Source organism: Ptychodera flava, chromosome 11 (assembly GCF_041260155.1).
Source record: "Ptychodera flava strain L36383 chromosome 11, AS_Pfla_20210202, whole genome shotgun sequence".
In the NCBI taxonomy this organism is placed as follows: domain Eukaryota; kingdom Metazoa; phylum Hemichordata; class Enteropneusta; family Ptychoderidae; genus Ptychodera; species Ptychodera flava.
In genome coordinates this window covers 23044594-23053398 of record NC_091938.1, presented here as the reverse complement: position 1 = coordinate 23053398, position 8805 = coordinate 23044594, and positions in this window count along the sequence as shown.

The following is an 8805-nucleotide window of genomic DNA, read 5'->3' as shown; positions in this document are numbered from 1 at the left end:
TCTGATTGGTGGTGAGTTTTAGAAGCTATCTTAACTTTACAATTGGTACAAAAGTGAGTTGGTAAAATCAGTGCAGTTGCTTTTGCTGTGTGATTGCAACACAGATTACATTGATTTTAATACTTAGCCAGCTACACATTACACACAGGAACACATTCACAAAAAGACATATTTACTCAGTGTTTAAAATAATATTTGTTTCTTTTCTGCTATTGTCTTAATCCATACATTGTTATCATAATCATTAAAATCGTTTCCAATTTCTTCATGTATCAGCTGTAAATTTTTTCTAGAGCAGTAATTTCCTACCGCAATTTCGCCATATTGTCCTCGCTTTTGATTCCTATATCTGAAATACTTCTGATACTAAAAAAATCAAAAATTAACAAAATACGCATTTAATTGAGCGTTCTCATAGTTTATTGATTTCTTCATAAAAACACAAGATACTACAAATTACGGCAAACAAAATACAATCCTGTACGGCCGATGAAGATCGGCTTTGCTCGTTCATGTAATCGTAACACTACATAATATTGACGATGCCTTCACGATGCTTTTCTGAAAAGCTATACTAATTGACTGCGTTGAAAATTTCAGCGAAAACAATACATAGATTGTACATCTCATGATTTGATACACGGAGGACAAGCATGAGACCCGAGTTGAGCAAGGAGTTGAGCGATAAACCCGGAAGTAACTCAGCGAGAATAGAGTATGTCATCTACTCGCACAGTTCATCGCGTTTGTTATGTTTTCTTTTCAGTTTTTAGAAAGACTATTACCTTATCGTTTATGAAAGTAGGTAAAAGAAGCGATCTGGGTATAATTTCAACCGGCGGTCGTCCTGCTTTCAAGCGCCGAAAAATCGCCGCCTGACGGCTCTAAATGAAAGCCCTGTAAGCTTATATGCTAGATTACGATTTTCCCCAGCCCCTTGTCTACCTTTTCAGTAGAACCATGATATTCAACTCTTTTCGTCGTTTCTCATGCCTACACTTTGTCAACATAAGAGTGCTTACATGCACAAACTATTTATGATCACCAGTCATTAAAACACGGCTGTCCCGTTAGGTAACCTTAAGAAACTGGTTTATCAAAGAATATTTTTCTGCCCATAGGCCTACAGTGCGATTTATCAGTATGAATTTAGTGAATATTTCAAGTCCCGTCTCATGGTACTCTCTGGATTATGAAACTTCAAAGGCTCCCTCTTGACAGTTGAACAAATAGTTTTTCTGTGCGCCACCTCATTTTCTGTTCATTCCTTGCCGTTAATTGTGCTCGTTCCCTATAAAGAGTACACTGATCATTTCGCGATCGTGCTTACACGTGACAGGAGTTTAGAGCCGCGGGACTGCATCTTGTCGATCGAAGCAAGATGATGTTGCAGCGGTGATGCGGAGAGATACTTTGACAACAGATAGTATTAAATTTTAGTGAAAACACATTAATGTTTGTCGCAAGCTTTCGTCATTATGCGATGACGTAGCTTGCACGCGTACATTGTGGCTGAATGTCTGTTTCGCAACAGTAAATTGTTGGCGACATGTGAGCTACGATTACGTCATTAATTGTAAAATAAAATTGCGCGTAGTGACGTTTATGGTAACCTTATACCACAATAATGCTAATCTTCAAAATTAATGATAATCCGACATCATTATCGAAAATTTGTTGGCAGATTCCTCAATATGTGACGGCAAAAAATAGTATTCCCCGACAACTGCAAATTTTATATTATAAGGTTTGGTTGAAGGCCGGAGGGAAAGATGCCGGACGCATGGCATCCACAGTATTACTTGTACAATACAAGCCCTAACTGGCTGATGTTGTGACTAATCAAATTTAAATTTTGAAATAGCTTCAAGTAAAACCATCCGCAAAGAAACTACAAATAACGACTATGCGAACGCAGATACCGTCACCAGCAAGACTCTCGTAACATAAAATTGTATAAATCCTTAACATTGAGACATATTTCAACATTATGTGCATTCTGACATAAACTTATTGCCACGTTGTCAACGAATCTCATAGCAACAAATAAACGCCTCTGCCAAATCCCCGCCAAATCCAATGCGGAATTCTGCCAAAAGATAATTCTATGAGGCTAAAAGCCGAAATACCGAATTCACACTATCACTTGCATTAGGGACTGTACAGAAATTACAGAGTAGGGGCGGTGTTTTTAAAATGACAATGGTGAACCTTCAAAATCATTTGCAAGAAAACGAGTGACCCTCGACAACTTTCATGCGCAAAAATCAGTAACCCTTCTTCTGCGTGTCACAGTCCATATAATTGATATCTTAATTGACATATAATTTCTCATTTGACCTTTGAACTTTCAAAGAATCAAAGAATACTTCTAGACCCCTACAATTAATCACTTTGGGAAAATTCAAATATCTTGTTTGTTGTTCACATTTACCTGGTACTCTGTCAAACACCCAATTCTCATCAAGTACATTTATAACAATTGTCAAACATTTTTAAAAGAACAGATTTAGCTAGTTTTGTATCGTAAAATATTATTCAAAGTTTCCTCATAGACTGCAATGTATTGTGAATCAACATTTTGGTGAAATTCCAAAATTAAATTTCTTCCACACACACACATGCACTTGTAACCGCCCTAGTCTGATCAAGTACATAAATCAAGCTTCTATGAATACACAGATTTAGCTACTTTTGTATTGAGACAAATTATTCATACTTTTCTCTTAGACTACGATGTATAGTGAATCAACATTTCGATGAAATTTCAAAATCAAATTTCTTGCACACTCATGCACTTGTAACCACCCTAGTCTAATTATTATCAATAATAGTGCGTCTATAAATACACAGATTTAGCTCCTTTTGTACTGGAAAAAACTTATTCATAGTTTCCTCATAGACTACAATGTATAGTTAATCAACATTTCGGTGAAATTCCAAATTCAAATTTCTTGTACTCATATGTACTTGTAACCACCCTATTATTACCAAGTGCATAAAAACGTCTATAAATGCACAGATATTCCTAGTTTTATATTGGAAATATGTTCATAGTTTCTTCATACACTACCATATACTGTGAATGAACATTGTCTATGAAATACAAAAATCAGGTTTCGAGTGTACACACACATGTCAGGGCTTTCATTTAAAGTCGTCAGGCGGCGAATTTTCGGCGCTTGAAAGCAGGACGACCGCCGGTTGAAATTATGCCCAGATCGCTTCTTTTACCCACTTTCATAAACGATTAGGCAATAGTCTTGTTCATTTACACCCCGACATGTATCGGCTACTCTGATTCGCTGAAATTTTCAACGTTGTTACGATTACATGAACGAGCAAAGCCGATCTTCATCGGCCATACAGGATTGGATTTCGTTTGCCGTAATTTGTAGTATCTTGTGTTTTTATGAAGAAATTAATAAACTATGAGTACGATCAATTGCATGCGTATTTTGTTAATTTTTGATTTTTAGTATCAGAAGTATTTTAGATATAGGAATCCAAAGCGAAGACAACGTAGCAAAATTGCGGTAGGAAATAACTGCTCTAGAAAAACCTTACAGCTGATACATGAAGAAATTGGAAACGATTTTAATGATTATGATAAAAATGTATGAATTAAGACAATAGCAGAAAAGAAAGAAAAAATTATTTTAAACACTGAGTAAATATGTCTTTTTGTGAATGTGTTCCTGTGTGTAATGTGTAGCTGGCTAAGTATTAAAATCAATGTAATCTGTGTTGCAATCACGCAGCAAGAGGAACTGGGCTCAGACTGATTTTACCAACTCACTTTCAATTACAGAGTTTTTGGATTGTACCAATTGTAAAGTTAAGATAGCTTCTAAAACTCACCACCAATCAGAAAGCTTCAAAATTACTCTAAAATCTAACATAAAACTAACTTATGAAAATCCTTAAAGTGTTTCAAAACGTGTACAGAAGGGCTCAAAATAGTCTCTAAAAACACCAAATCTCAAGGACCCCTTTCGAGAGGAGGGCACATCCCTTCTCTCGAGCTCTTCCCCCTGCTGCCGATTGACCTTTGGTCATCGCCCGCAGTGACTGTAAATCACTGCATGGACAGTAGAGGGGGAGACTGTCTATGGTCACTGCAACACTAGCCTCTTGATATTTCTTTTTCGCCTGTTGATCAAAACTTTAATGAAAGCCCTGCATGTATTTTTAACCTCTAACTTCAAACAAATTACGTTACATAAATTATAAAACATATGTACATGTATAGATATAGCTTGTTTTGTAGGAAGAAATTGTTATTAGTTTACCAGATAGATTCCACTGTATTGTGATTAGGCAATCTTGAGACAAACACTATGTCAGTCACATCTTGTCTGCTTATAGTTGCGAGAGGTGCGCAAAAACGATGACCCCCCAAAGGCATGCGTGAAATTTCATGACCTTTCAAAAATGCTTGGGCGAAAATTGCGACCCACCCAAAAGGAAACAACGGCCCATCCTTATGATATTTCTGTCCAGTCCCTTAACTCACATGTCTGGACCAACTGATATACGTATTCGTAAAATTCAAACGGAATAAATGAAATAATTAAATGGCCACAGCATATACGCCTTGGCATTTCCTTTAGAAGTACTTGATAGAAAGGAAAATGACATTTTAGCAATAAACATATATGTCGATATGTCTATTCGACATACATATAGGCCTATTGTTTGGCCACGAAATGTCACCGATTGTTCGGTAATATGGTATTACTAAAAAGATGATACATATTCGAATTCGGTGATCCGGTTTTAAGGCTAATAAAATAATCACAATCATACCAATCCATAATCCAATGACATTAGGTCAGAATTCGTAAGACAATAGTTGTAAACATAGACACAAAACAGCACAGAACAGACAGTAAATAGACGGTACACATCAAAGTCATATTCATGAAAGAAAGATATATGTACCTCTGGCCAGAAGACCAAGAAGTGATGTCAGGTGTTTCGAAAATAGTAAGCGCATCCTGCCCCACATGTGGCACCCGCCATATATCAATCTGTAAGTCAGATAGGTAGTGGTCACCAACTAAGGCCAATGTCACCGATGCCATCAGAAATCATTTGCCGAAGACAGGTATTGTATTTATCTACCAGCTTGCGATACCTGCCAAAAAAGCGTTTGAATGTAGAGACAAGTCTTGCTATGGTGTAACCTTGATTTAACAGTTTGTAAGAGAGATGGCCATGTCAGACAGCGGGAGACTGTTGTGACTGGAAATCAAATGTTGGTAGCACCTTTGCGCACGTCTCTCGGCTCTTCATCCAGTCATAATAGTTAGAGGCTAGGGGACGCTGTCCATTCATCAAGAAGCGTTTCGAAAGCCCGAACTGCTGCAGTCGGTGCATTAGCACAATCAGAAATATGTCGGCTGTGCTTACATCTTTCCCGCAGACAAAACTGTCTCCAGCAGTAGGTAAAAATATAAGCCAAAATCTTCCAATTAAACAGGAATCGATAAGTCCATTCAGTTTATGTATTGTCATTCATTCATTCATGTTTATTGCCATTGAAGCAATATATATATATATATATATATATATATATATATATATATATATATATATATATATATATATATATATATATATATATATATATATATATATATATATATATATATATATATATATATATATATATATATATATATATATATATATATATATATATATATATATATACTTAAATTACTTATAATTATCCGAACTACAAAGCACAACACTGAAATGGCAATTTTGGAGTCCAAAAAGTAGCTTTTCGCTCGTCAAGTTTGGCTCCACCTCAAATATTATTTTGCACGTAATACAATACTGAGGGCTAACAGATTCTTTACATGATAAATTTAAAACACACAAGAAAAGAAGGGATACATGAGCAGCGTAATCAAGTTTTCAAGAAATTGCCAAGGTATTATGGTGAATAAATTACATTTTATCAACAAGGTATTGTCTCAGACCTTTCCTGAACCGATATTTCGATGTAAGGGTTTTCAAATGTATTGGTAATTTATTCCATAGCTTTGCACCTACATATTTAATAGAAAATTGACCTGCAGCTGTGAGCATTTTTTGGGAATAGATACATTTCCATATTGATTAAATCTTGTATTTCTGCCATGTTCAATCAACTGTAAATATTTACTAGGATGATGCGGAAGGTTCCCATTGTACAAATCGAAAACAAAACTTCCTATGCCAAGTTTATGAAGCTTATAAATGTCGAGAACACAAAGTTCCTTAAACAATGGAGATGACGGATCTCTGAAGCCAGAATATGTCATAATACGTACACACATTTTCTGTACATTTAAAATGGTCTGTAGATAGGAAGAATAAGTACTTCCCCATGCTTCTAAACCATACATAATGTTTGGTTGAATGAAAGATTTATAAAGTAAAACAAGAATGTGCTGGGATACTACATTTCTTAATTTGAGTAAATTTCCAGATTTCTTACGAACACAATTCTCTACATAATCGATATGGTCTTTCCATGATAAGTGTTTTTCCAAGATTACACCAACAAAGGAGGCTTTTTCAGTCTCATTTACAACTTGATCTCGAATCATAAGAGCACCCGATGTGAAAATAACTTTGCGTTTGCCATGAAAAATTATGTAGTTTGTTTTCCCTATATTTATAGTCAGCTTATTTGCATCACACCATAGAACGACTTCCTTGAAATGATCATTGACAATGGAAAGGTCTATTGTTCTTGTCTTATCTGGAAATGTGTGAAAAATATTACTATCGTCCGCAAAGAGACGGAAATCAAAGTAGTTAGATGCGTTTGGCAAATCATTTATATATAAACTAAGAACAATGTTGGGCCAAGTGTCGAACCCTGTGGAACACCACAAATGATTGGCATATTTTCAGAATTGATACCATCAGCACAGTCATACAAACTGAGTGCGATTTTGTAAATAGTCTGCAAACCAGTTAAGGGGCTTTCCTCTTATCCCATAATGCTCCAGCTTTGAAAGTAAAATTCCATGATCTATTGTGTCGAAAGCCTTTGTAAAGTCTATAAAAATTCCAATTGTAGGATTGCCACTATCAATTTGGTGAAGTAAATTGCTTACCAAATTGATAAGCCACGGTTTTGAGCTATGTTTACCTCTAAAGCCATACGATAAGTCCATTAGAGACTCCAATTAGAGAAATAAATTTGGCTGAGCTTCGGTCGGTTATTATTCTGTCGCCTCGAAACATCGGTTACACAAGCAACATTTCGGTGAAATTCCAAAGTCAATTTTGTTTTCCATAACTCAATTCAAACCTTTGTAAAATTTGACCCCCCTTCAATCATTGATTGTAAAATTTGACCCCCCTAAAAAGCGGTTTTGTAAAAGTCAACCCCCCTGATTTCCACCGCCGCCCCCTCCCCGTAAATAACGAATGCTCCCTTACTCAATGGTTTACGGTCAGTCATACCGTCTTTTACACGTGCGTCAAAGAAGGACATGTTTATGAAACTGCTGGCGTGTTATGTTTTGATTGGCGTGAAGCAGTGTTTCTGGCCTGAGAGCTCACAAAGTAACTATGGTTGCTACGCGACTGGCAGTACGATGCCATCTCGTCGTATTTTTCGCATAATCTCGTGTAATCATCAACCACAAACAAAGCCTCCAAAAAGTTTAACGCCTTTGAAGCTCATTTTAATATGAAAAGCCAAGTCTACCGAGACGACCATGGAACAAATGGCATGCAAGGTTTCAAGTCTCCATACTATTTGTCTGTGGGCGCACGAAGTGCACCACTTGGCACAAGATCACTAATTCACTTCCCATAGGCGACCATGGTAGCGTTGAGTTAAATTTTCCTACTTTAGAACATTCAGCGGCCCAAATCCCATTGACAGGTGTATAATCAGCTTTAGCTTGTACACTGATCAAAATTTCGTGTGGGCAAGTCCACGGAAATTTTGAGCTAGAGGTCAAAATAGCGCCCCCAGTGATGATTTTGCAAAATTCAAGGCCAATTGATACAAATAAAGTGGGTCTCACAACTCAACAGATTTCAGTTCAATCATACCACTGTCTGCAAAGCTGATGTGATTTTTGAATGGAGTTCATGCTGCTCTCACTAAAACACCATAAGCTCATGGTCTAACCTTTAAAACTTTATCAAAGCTCTTGATTTGGACAGATTGGCACTATTTTCAGTATTTTAACCCGGACGATCTTCGTCGGGTAACGAACCAGGAAGTAAATTAGTGGTCTTGTGCCACTTGCGGCGGAGCTGCGAGTAACCGCAGGTTCTGGTATAAAGTCTGGCTAGAACCAGCACGCTATCCAATAGAAAGCTTCGAAAACTCACTACATGAAAGAGCAATCATTCATGTATATATGCAGATAGCTGCAATAATTGTAGCCTAGGTTGGCCTTTGGGCTTGGGCTTCTGTCGTGCGGCTCGCGCCTTGCCCTAACCAAGGGCAGGCGAGCAGCACGATAGAAGCCCAAGCCCCACGGCCAACCAAGGTTACAATAATTGCAGCTAATATGCGGAACGTCTAAAAAGACCCTTTTGAACTGGACTGAATAATTGTTTCATTCATCCAGAAATGTTTCATTTGAAGTATACTGTCCGCTGCGTTGATCTCAGACAGTCCGACAACATGAAATGAAAAGAAAACAGTGCAGAAGATGCTTGATTCCATCGAGTATCGTTTGAAGAAATTGACAATGGACAGCCTGAAACCGAAACAGGAAGTAGCAATAATAGATCTTCTGGGAGGAAACGACGTTTTTTTTGAATTTTCCGTCA